Source organism: Haemaphysalis longicornis, unplaced genomic scaffold (assembly GCF_048455015.1).
Source record: "Haemaphysalis longicornis isolate Haplotype H1 unplaced genomic scaffold, Haemaphysalis longicornis Haplotype H1 scaffold_2, whole genome shotgun sequence".
Classification (NCBI taxonomy): Eukaryota; Metazoa; Arthropoda; class Arachnida; order Ixodida; family Ixodidae; genus Haemaphysalis; species Haemaphysalis longicornis.
Window position 1 is genome coordinate 78,981,357 of NW_027526295.1, and position 10,963 is coordinate 78,992,319.

Genomic DNA, 10,963 nt, shown 5'->3' on the forward strand with positions numbered 1-10,963 from the left:
CCCGAGGGCCCCTAGTTCAAGTGTGAGCGTTCCGTATGGTCTTTCTGCTTCCTCGATTTGCTTCTTCGCCTTTATATTGTAACGCGGCGGCAGACAACACAAACCATGAGGCGATGAAGTGATGTATTTACATGACTATTTACAGGCAGCCATTCCGAGCCCGGGCTCACTGCACTCCGCACCCATCTTCTTCCTTGTCATTAGTGGTGGGCTCTGCTGGCGCGGGTATTGTCCCGTCCCGCGACATCACCTCCCGGGGCGATGAAGACCGCCCCGGTTGACGACGACAAAAATTGGCAATTCAATGCGCATGAGATGAAAAATGCAGTGACGAATCACTTGCCCCCACAGATGAGTTAGACGACGTTGATGATGCCTGGCACAGAAACACCAATGGCATCAGCCGTAACGAAGCACCCAAGGTCCTTGAGCCACGTCGGACGGAAGGGCGGGGGAACACATCGTCGCCGTGTCTGCATCGGCTCGTCTCGGCTGGTCTTGACTCGGGTCTTTCGGGCTGGGTACACGGGGTGGGGGACATCGTCTTGATCTGGTCACGACTGGGCTGGGGTGGACCGGCGCGGCTCCGTTGTCCTGGGCAGCTGCGTCCACGTCGATGCGATGCGGTGCTGGGGAAAGTATGGGGATGATGAACCCGCACACTCCACCAAATGTAACGTGGCGGCAGATGACACGAACCATGAGGCGATAAAGCGATGTATTTAGACGACTATTTACAGGCAGCCATTCCGAGTCCCGGCTCGCTGCGCCCCGCACCCATCTTCTTCCTTGTCGTCTTTAGTGGTGGGCCATGCCGGCGCAGGTATTGTCACCTCCTGTGACAATATCAACACAGATGGAGTGTGGATTGTTGTTTCGGCAAAGGAGATGCAAATATGCGGGAATCCTGGAATTAAACTGCGGAGATTGTATTGAAGGTTGTGGACACCCTTCTACCTTCAATCATTACTGTTAGCGTGAGCTTACTTCACTTTTTTCGTAGCGTACTTTGAATATTCAATCTCTTTGGTCAGTTTCGAAAAAGGATGATGCGCCTTGTGGCCACTGAAAAATCACCCTGAAATACGCACGTATGTTGTCTCACTGAACAGCCACGTAAAAATGGTAGGCGTGGTTCCCGAGAAACGAGGCAGAGCCGGTACAACAATCGATAAAATAGAAAACATCTTCAACCTAAGAACTAACAGTATAGAGCGCCTAACGATGAGAAAAGCCAAATTAGCAGAGAAACGACAACACTGGCTATGTAGCCAAGTATCATAAACTGGATATCTCGTAGCCTACATTACAACAAGCTTTCCCGCACCGGAGAAAAACAAACACAATCATAAGGTCAGCATATGAAGTGTAACTCAACTTCACAGTTTTTATCGTGGGATGAACTTACAATTGATAAACCACCATAATGTAAAAATAAATTCTCAGAGACGGGTCTACAGGAAGGGGAAGGCCGTTAAATTGGTGGATGTACAAAACAATCAAATACATTGCCAAATATTGAACCGGTGCAGCACAGGAGCACTACAGGCGACGGTGAGTGCTAAACGTTTTCGCCCCAGAGTCGACCTAAAGAGACTATTGAAGAAGGTGTCGATGACTACGATAATGAGGTATTAAAATTGCCTCTTTATCACAACTCTGAAGAAATCAAAGAAAACACTCTGCCACCACTAAAGAGCGCCTGCAAAATCAAATTAGGTTGGGCCATCCTATGGAAGAGAGGTGCAAGACGGAAAAACATGGCTGCACGTCTTGACGGACATGTCATCGACCCAGCCGCTTCCCATAAAATGTGCCCCCTGCCAAAAACGTGGAACCAAACCTGCTGAGGAAGAGGTGGTATTCATTCATTTGAGCAAAGTTGTAATATGATAAGAGCAAAGTGTACAGTCAAACGCTTCTATAACGAAGCATGCGGGACCGTGGTAATTGTTCGTTATACAGGTCACTTCGCTATATGCGTCGCGCACTAAATTGACACCCTATAAAGCAGGTAAGCATGTATAAGAAGCAGAAGTTTATTCAATCTTACAAGAAGATGAAGGTTACAAAGCAAAACTATACCGACGAGGGTCCCATAGTCGAGACTGCACCAGGACCCTCGGTTAAATATTACATAGAAGAATAAAACACAGTGAAAGCCGCTAGAATCATATTATACAGTGGCATATTATAGAGCTATATGCATTGCACAGTAGTAATATAAATTATAAAAAATATTGACCATATAGCAATACAAAATAAGTAGTATGTTTAGGGCGGATACGAAGGGGGAGAAAAAAAGGACAAATAGAATAACAGGAAACGCAATATTATACATGTAAAACTATATTAATATTCAAAAGAACACTAAGAAATTTTCACGAGATAGAAAACACTAAATCGCGCATCTAGGTGAAATTTCTAAACACCCTATGCCACAAGAAACAAAAGCAGGCATAATTACATTCACTCCGTATAAGAAAACACGATGAAGCAAAAAGGAAAAGAAGGAATTAAAGTGAAATGTAAGATAAATTAATAAAAACCCAGTGCAGCACTACAAACATACATTCAGCGAGAAAAAACAATACGCAAAAGTGCAACGAATAATACTCAAAAATACACAAAAATGTCACTATGACTCTTATGTGCCATTAATCACTCTAGAAAAAACTTTTTAAGAAGCCTTTTAAATGATGATAAAGATGATATAGCTTCAATTTCATCGGGCAGGCTGTTGTAGTTTGCAATAACTGAAAAATGCGAATGCATTTTACCGCAGTTAGTGGAATAAAGTAAGCAAATAATTAGAATTTGCCGCGAACCTATATGTTTATTTACATCAGTTTTAAACTCCAATAGGCGAAAAAAAGTCAACAATTTTCTTCTGCACAGTAGTATGACGTACTGAATGCGCAACCACCACCGGCCTGATGCTATCGAGGTTCACGGCATGCTGCGGCGCGAGGTCAGGGAGTGACGAGATATATATCTGTAGCGCGTCAAATGCCGCTATCGCTTCGCGGGTAGTCATAACACTTGGCCCCTCTGCAAGCTCTTCATCGCTACTCGCCTGGTCATTTGTGGCGTCCCTTTTCTCAATGATGGCCTCCACGATGTCGTCAGTTGTAAGGTCAGAGCAAATTAGGACCTGGTCGTCCACCGAGACGTAATCGTCGGCCGTCACAACCAATGCGGCGTCGCAACACGCACTGTACGTGTTTATGGACTCCTGCAACTCCGTGGCCGAAATGGGTTACTCACGATCGTCGGCACATCTATCGGCTGTGTCGTCAGCTTCAGTGAAGCCAGCACTGCGCCAGCAATTGCGCACAATGTCGGCGGGCACCTTCCATCATGCGCCGGTAACCATTTCAATGGCCTGGCGGACGTTGATCCTAGTTGGCCCTTCAATGTTGTGTTGGAGGTTGAGCAGAATTCGCTGCAGCTTCATCGTGCGGTAGCGGGCTTTAACGGACCGTATGATCCCTTGGTCCAATGGCTGCAGCACCGACGTGCAATTCGGCGGCAGAAAAATCACTTCCACGTGATTTAGCACAGGGATCTTGTTGTGTGCGGCGCAGTTGTCGATGAGAAGAGCAATCTTGCGATTCTGAAGGCGCATTGTTTTCTCCAGTTGCAAAAGCCAGGATTGGAAAAAGTCCGCCGTCATCCAGGCCTTTTTGTTTGCAACATAATCTGCTGGAAGGCTACGCACGCCCTTAAAGCATCGTGGCTTTGCCGACCTCCCAATCACTAGCGGCTTCAGCTTTTCAGTCCCTGCTGGATTGCAGCAGAGCAGCACAGTCAGACGTTGCTTGGACTTTTTTCTCCCTTTGCAGCCGATCTGTTTTCTCGCACAGGGTCTTCTGAGGTAGCAACTCATAAAAAAGAGCAGTTTCGTCGGCATTAAATGTGTCTTCCGGCCTGTACTCGTGCAGCACTCTCAGCAGTTCGGACTCACGCCAATTGTCGGCGAGATCGTGCGGTGCGTCGGCCTCTTCGCCAGCCACAGTCTTGAAAACAATGGCATGTCGCTGTTTAAAGCTTCTCAGCCAGCCGCTCGTCACTTTGAAGTCCGCTTCATCCACGCCGAGGGCGAAGGCAAACTGTTTGGCCTTCTGACACAGCAACGGCCCGCTGACAGGAATCTTCCTTGCACGTACATCGGCAAACCACGTGTAGACGGCGGCGTCAACATCCTGAAATGTGGCTGCACAGACCCGCTTCCTTGACGGGTTCGTTTTATGTTGTGCCACTTCCTCCTGTATCTTTTCTTTGTCCTTAAAGGAGCCATGAAGAGAAAATGCAAGTTGGTTTTATTCGAAAGATTTCGTGTTTTATAGTGCCCCCAGCGCTTGTCCGGATACAAACGGTGCTTTATTCACTGAGAAATTAAACAATTTAGGTTAAAATTTTGATTTTCCCGCTCAATCGTGCGTTTTCGTGGTCCCAAATGACATCACAGGAACCGACCGCTCTGCAGCCTAGAGTACCTTCATTCACGCATCCGCCGTACAGGGTAGAGACACGTATACGCTGGCGCCGCCATTTTCAGTTGCTCGCTCGCCGCCGAAGCAAGTCATTGTGTCAAAACCGCGCTAAAATTATCGCCGCAACGCGGTTTACTGAAGAAGTTTAAATCATATTGTCTGTTTCGCGTTGCTATGTCTCGTGGGAAACGAAAAGAATAACGCGTTGAGCCCGTTGGCCCAATTGCAGCGGCACGGGACCGTTCAAAGGTTGTCTCCACCCTGTACAGCGGTGTTGGTTTGTTCCCCTGTTTCTTTACGTTCCGTAACCTTGATGGCGCCACCATACCGTGGAAAGCGTTTGGTTTGTTTTTGCCCGCATTTAAACCTAGCTTGTTTTTATTCTGGGATAAAATATTCGTTCCCTGAAACAGTGCTTGCTCGACAAATGGGGTCACGTAAGACACCGTTGCTTGCGTCAATCGGCCAGTGTCGTCTGAGACAACCCCAAGCCCGTAGTGCTGTGCAGCTAAACCAAGCATGCTGTGCGCAGTACGAACAGCAGAACGCATCAGTACTTCTATGTTTACATGTGCTTTCGTAACTTCCACTGTTTGTCCCATCATTCTTATTCCTTTGTAAAGAATGTGCCCTAAATTTAAGCGCAAATCGCTCGTTCGTCTAGTTTGTAAGCTCTACCTAATTTGCGTCTGCTTCTGCCAGCCTCCGCCAATCGCAGAGCTTAGCTCATGTGACATCATAGGTTCTGTTGCGAGAAATGAGCTGGTGGGTCGCATGACCATTCCCGTTTTTCCTAATTATGTAGCTTATTTGAGCGAAGTTTACGTTAAAAGTGGTGTCAGTATGATTCTAACGAGACAATCTTTTGAATGAACCAAACTTGTGTTTTCCCTTCATGACTCCTTTAAAGAACGTCGACAAGGTCGATGCGCTGATACCGTACTCCTCGGCTACGTCCTTTTTTTTCCGGAAGCTCTGCACGCCACTGATGATCTTCATCTTCTCATCGAGGCTGAATGGTCGTCGCTTTTTAGTCCCTGCACCTTCACCTGCACTCATCGCGATTCCAAGACGTTGCAACACGAACACGGCGCAATCGAATAACCACGCTACAGACCAGATCAGGAACAGACTCGCTTCTGTCCGCAATCAGTCAGTGCACGCATGCGCACACTTAGCTGACTCTTCTTACGCCGTTTTTCTGCTGCGCCTCCCCAAGACTAGCACGAAAACTCTCCTCCAAATCGTTATTGCCCTTTGTCCCTTCCTTCTCGCAACCGCCCTGTCTTATAAAAAAAAACTGAAATACGTCCACGTGTCATCCCAAATTTGCACACCGATCGCCCTTTTCCTTCATTCTTCTCGCTAAAAAAGTGCACGTGCTCCGGGAACAGCAGAACAGTCAGTCAGGACTTGGGACCACGCCGGCGTACCGTGCCTGTTTTGTGCCATTTCTCATTTCATTTATTACACTGTAGACCCTGCTGCGACGACGAAACTCGGTCCAGACTGCTTTTCCGCCGGCAGAAAAACAGTGAAGGGAGCGGAAGAAAAGGAAGGCCACCCAACCTAGAAGTTAAGAGGCGACACGGAAATTGTTTGTCGATGTCTTCCGCGCTCCTCTTTTGTCTATTCGGCGTCTGTCGGCACAAGAAAGGCCGAAGGTACAGCTGGTTCAGCTCCAGGCCAACGCCTTAAAAAGAGCGAGTAACCGCAGTAGGACCACGCAGCTATTCTGTGCAGGCGTTTGCGCCCCCGCAGTGATTGTGTTCTTCGCCCCGAGGGCCAAAGGCGCAATTAGGCGAACCGTCCCCTCTCTGGCTGCGTAAAAGGAAACATGTAGGCTTCCCGGGGAGGAGTTTTGTGGGAGGAAACACGAGCCCTCGCTTACGCGCGCTGCCTGGAAAATATTTCGGAAGGAGGGGGAAAGGGGGGGGGGGTCGAACTCCCTCCTCCCGCGGGCTACATCTCTGAGCAGCAGTGCAGTGGCATTATCGCCCTTTTTTATTTTTGTAGTTCTTTAAAAGATAGACCGGGGTGACCTTGGTCTGGCCGTTTGCACTAGCGAGTGCCATCGGCGGCAGCAGCGGGCCGCGGCGACGCAGCCCGGTTGCTCGGATTCAGTTCGCTGCTGCGCGTTACCACGTGTGCAGCTAGCCGTATTCGTTATCAAGCAAAAATTCCGCGTTGGGAACGCATGATTTTCTTCGTTAAACAGGCAAATTCGCTGTAGTGGTATTCGCTGTAGTGGCGTTCACAATACATAGGAAACACCAGAATCTGGCCAGGCCCATATGGCATGCTTCGTTGTACAGGCCATTTCGTAGTAGAAGCGTTCGTTGTAGCGGCGTTTGACTGTACTCCCACTGCAGGACAAATAAAAGTGTGATGCAGCTATTGTAGAAGAATATCTTGGCAAAATTTTTCATTACATTGCCCATATTCATCAAAGAAGAAGCGGCGGAAGTTGAAGCCATCATGTTGGCAATACGACTAGCGGGAGTATCCATCAGTAAAGATTTTAGAAGAGCGTTTGGCGGTTGGCTGCAAGCACATTGCCTAAACGGTTCGGTAAGATACAAACTTCCACAAAGATGGAAGTGAACAACGGCACAGGGACACCCAGACGCAAAACTCTGGATGAAAACGAGGCTCCGACTTAGACGCACACAAACGTCCATGCTGCGCGTCTAGTATCCAGAACTCCCGCGTTCTTTTCCTCGAAAAAAACTAGACTTTTTTCTCAACCCACGCCTAGGAACGCCATCCTTCCCCCCTCCACAAGCGATATCAATGCCAAAGAGTGCCAAATTCTATAGAGGATAAGCAAACACATGAGATTTGATTGGTATGTCGGTGAAGGTGTTTCTTCAGGATGTAAGATTTTATTTAAGGCAGCCATAAATGTGAGGAAACGTTCACCTTTTGCTACGCAACCTAGTGGCGTGCAAGGGTGTCCAAAGAAGAAATATTCCAACACAGAAATTCACCTCTGTGCAGACATCGTACGGAGCTAAGACCAGCTGTTTTGGTTAACATTAGGGTAAACTCATTGAGAGGGCAAGGAACGCTTCAGCACTTGGGGCAATGAACTTCAAGTTACAGCCTTGGGATCCTTACCATCAGTTTTGACCCTTTTCATCAGCCCGAATGTTTTGCTTTTTCAGCAATATTCTCGACTCTCTCTTTCTATCTCTCTTCGCAAAACGTTGGCACGTCCTGCTGGGCAAATATGTTATAGAATAAACCCTTTGAAACAGCGACGCTGTCCCATTCTCGCTCACAGGCCCAACACTTGTAAACCGTAATCTCTACCGCTCATATCTTATGCCACAGAAACGCAGACGGCTTCTATCACTCCTCCAGCAGGGCGAATAGAAATTCTTGTAACAGTCATTGCCCCTTTGCTAACATTTATTGCTCGTGAAGCATAAATCGTAAATGAGGCATCTCGGTTGCAAAATGCGGCATGAGTGCCAAACCAGCGCTTTGCGTCGTACACCCCGTGACCCGAACGTAAATGTCACCTGTACATTTTGCGGGAATCGTGGAGAACCGCGACCTGCGATCCCGAGCCAGCGCGCGCTTCGGGAGAGACGCTTGTGCGCTGGAACCGGTCCGGCGCTCCGCTGGTTCGTCGGCGTCCCCCGAGAGATGGCGCCACCGATGTGTGCGGGGATAGGCGCGCGGGCGCGGGCTGCGCGAGCGTGCGCGCACGGGAGAAGGAGAGTCTCGTCGGAGACCCGGTCGGGGCGAGATCGGCGGAACGCGGCGGTGATGGATACTTGTGTCTCAGGTGGGAGCTTTGTTTGTCGAGCGCCGTGAGTGCCTACCTCCCGTTCGCGGTCACGACCCGGACGGCGTGATTCGTGAACGCCGTCGAGCCTTGTGCTCGCATGCTTTGGGATTCCCCAAATAAACAGCTGTGCTTCGGCACTACTGTCTACTGTGTTCTCGTATCGGCGAACCTCGCTGGGCTGCCGTAGCCATGGGAGCCCCACGTGGTTGACACGCCGGGAGCTAGCGTGGTGGCTTACGCCAGGACTGGCTAAGGCCCCCGAGGAACCCCCTCATATATCCCACATGGTGCCCGAACGTGGGTCTCGTATTCGGACGAATTCGAGGTTGCTAGCTCTCCGGGAAATGCGTTGCTGCAGTCGTAGCCCGCTACCCTTTGTCCGGAAGACTTCGGACGAAACGCCTCGCGCCAGTCGGTTGCAGGCAGACAGTTATGATGCCCGATACAGCCGTGACGGAAAATGCGTAAACCTTCCTACACGCACCAGGCGGTGAGTCAGTAGGATACCTCCGAGCACCGCAGTCGCGGCCCGCTTGCGAGACGGGAGGTGCGTAGGCCTTGTTCCAACATGGCGGCGGGTCGCCTTCCTCGTAGCGCCGTCTCCGCGCAGTCGCGCCGGCGGCGCCGGTTGAAGTTTCCCCCAGGCGCGGCGGACACTACCGAGCGAGGGTGCGGTGTTTGGGAATTCGCAAGCCGCACGATGAGCCCGCCGCTACTGCGCTTCGAGTCCGAGGCGGAGTGTTTGCCGATTTGACGCCTGACAAAGAGCGAGGGGGATCGCTGAAGAATCAGTCTCCTCTCGCTGCGGGGGGAAGCGGGAGCAATGGGACCGTTGTCTCCGCGCTTCCGGAGTGCGTGCGTCTCGATGCCGTGAAGACTCCGCTTGAGATTGCGTTTAGGCAGTAAGAGCTTCGCGCGGCTCGGCAGCGGGCTCGTTGGTCGCGAGAGATCGCCAGTCTTAGTAAGAGACGGACTCTCAGGCGACCTATACCGGTGATGTGCGCCCGTAAGCCGCTGGTATTGCGGTTGGCGCTGGCTCTACGGCAGCTTGTATTGCTGCGAGTGAGTTGCAGGAGCCCGCCTGCTTGATACTGACGCTGCTTTGCCGACCAACGCACCAGGCCGAAATAGCTCGGACGGGCGTTTCGATGCCGACAACCCGTAATAGTCAGGCGAGCTGCCTCCAGGCGGGGGTGGCGGCTGGAGCACAGTTGCCGGATTCGTGATTCCGCGAGCAAGCGAACGTGCAAGGGGGAGTCCCCTCGGGCATCTTTGTTACCCTATTTGGTGAGATCGTCGATAAGGTTTCCGGCCAGTCACAGGAGATTGCGGAGTCCCGCTGCTCCCCACTTCAAGTTCGAAAATCGTTTAAACTGGACGGTGAGAGCGAGACCTGCAGCATACGGATACCACCGGGAGCCACGGCAGTCACCACTGCCACGGACAGCGAGGATGGCCTGCTGAACCTCCGGCGGGGCCGAGCGCGGTTCGTGGAGCTGCTACTCCAGTTGCTGCTCCGGCCTGCCGGGCGGCAGCCAACCGTTCGGGAGGACCTGCGGCCGAAGCGGCCACGGAACCCAGGAGGCGGCGGTATCTGGCGCCTACGCGAGCGGCGCGAGCCTTCTGGCAGCCGCAGTGGGCGCGGCCGTTCCTGTTGCCGCCTCGAGCTGGGAGTGGGGGTCGCATCATGGCGCGACCCCGGCGTTCGTCGGCTGCGGCTGCAGCTACCCCCGGGCCTGCCAACCTGCTGTGCTGCCCAACCGCGAGAGACTTGGAACCATTGCAATGTGTTTGCGGGTTTGTGAGGCGAGCATCGCGACGGCGGCATCGTGTGGCGAACTTTGGTGTGGAGTGGCGTTCGGTGGCTGTTTTGCTGACTTGAGACGTGACGAGTGTGGTGCACCGTGGCGTCACTCGAGCTCAAGTGGCGTACAGTTTTAGGGGGGAGAGTGTGGGAATCGTGGAGAACCGCGACCTGCGATCCCGAGCCAGCGCGCGCTTTGGGAGAGACGCTTGTGCGCTGGAACCGGTCCGGCGCTCCGCTGGTTCGTCGGCGTCCCCCGAGAGATGGCGCCACCGATGTGTGCGGGGATAGGCGCGCGGCCGCGAGCGGCGCGGGAGACGGGAGAGTCTGGTCGTCTCGTCGGAGACCCGGTCGGGGCGAGATCGGCGGAACGCGGCGGTGATGGATACTTGTGTCTCAGGTGGGAGCTTTGTTTGTCGCGCGCCGTGAGTGCCTGCCTCCCGTTCGCGGTCACGACCCGGACGGCGTGATTCGTGAACGCCGTCGAGCCCTGTGCTCGCATGCTTTGGGATTCCCCAAATAAACGGCTGTGCTTCGGCACTACTGTCTACTGTGTTCTCGTATCGGCGAACCTCGCTGGGCTGTCGTAGCCATGGGAGCCCGCGTGGTTGACACGCCGGGAGCTAGCATGGTGGCTTACGCCAGGACTGGCTAAGGCCCCCGAGGAACCCCTCATGTATCCCACAATTTTATCAGTGTTTCACAAGAAAACGCCAAAAGTAATGGTACGTATGCATACGAGAGGGATGGTTAATATGGTCTCTGTGTAAGTTTCTCTATTAACTAGGAACAGATTTGCCTGCATTTATTCCCGAATCATCGACACGACCACAAACAGCACTGTTGAAATACCACACATAAAGA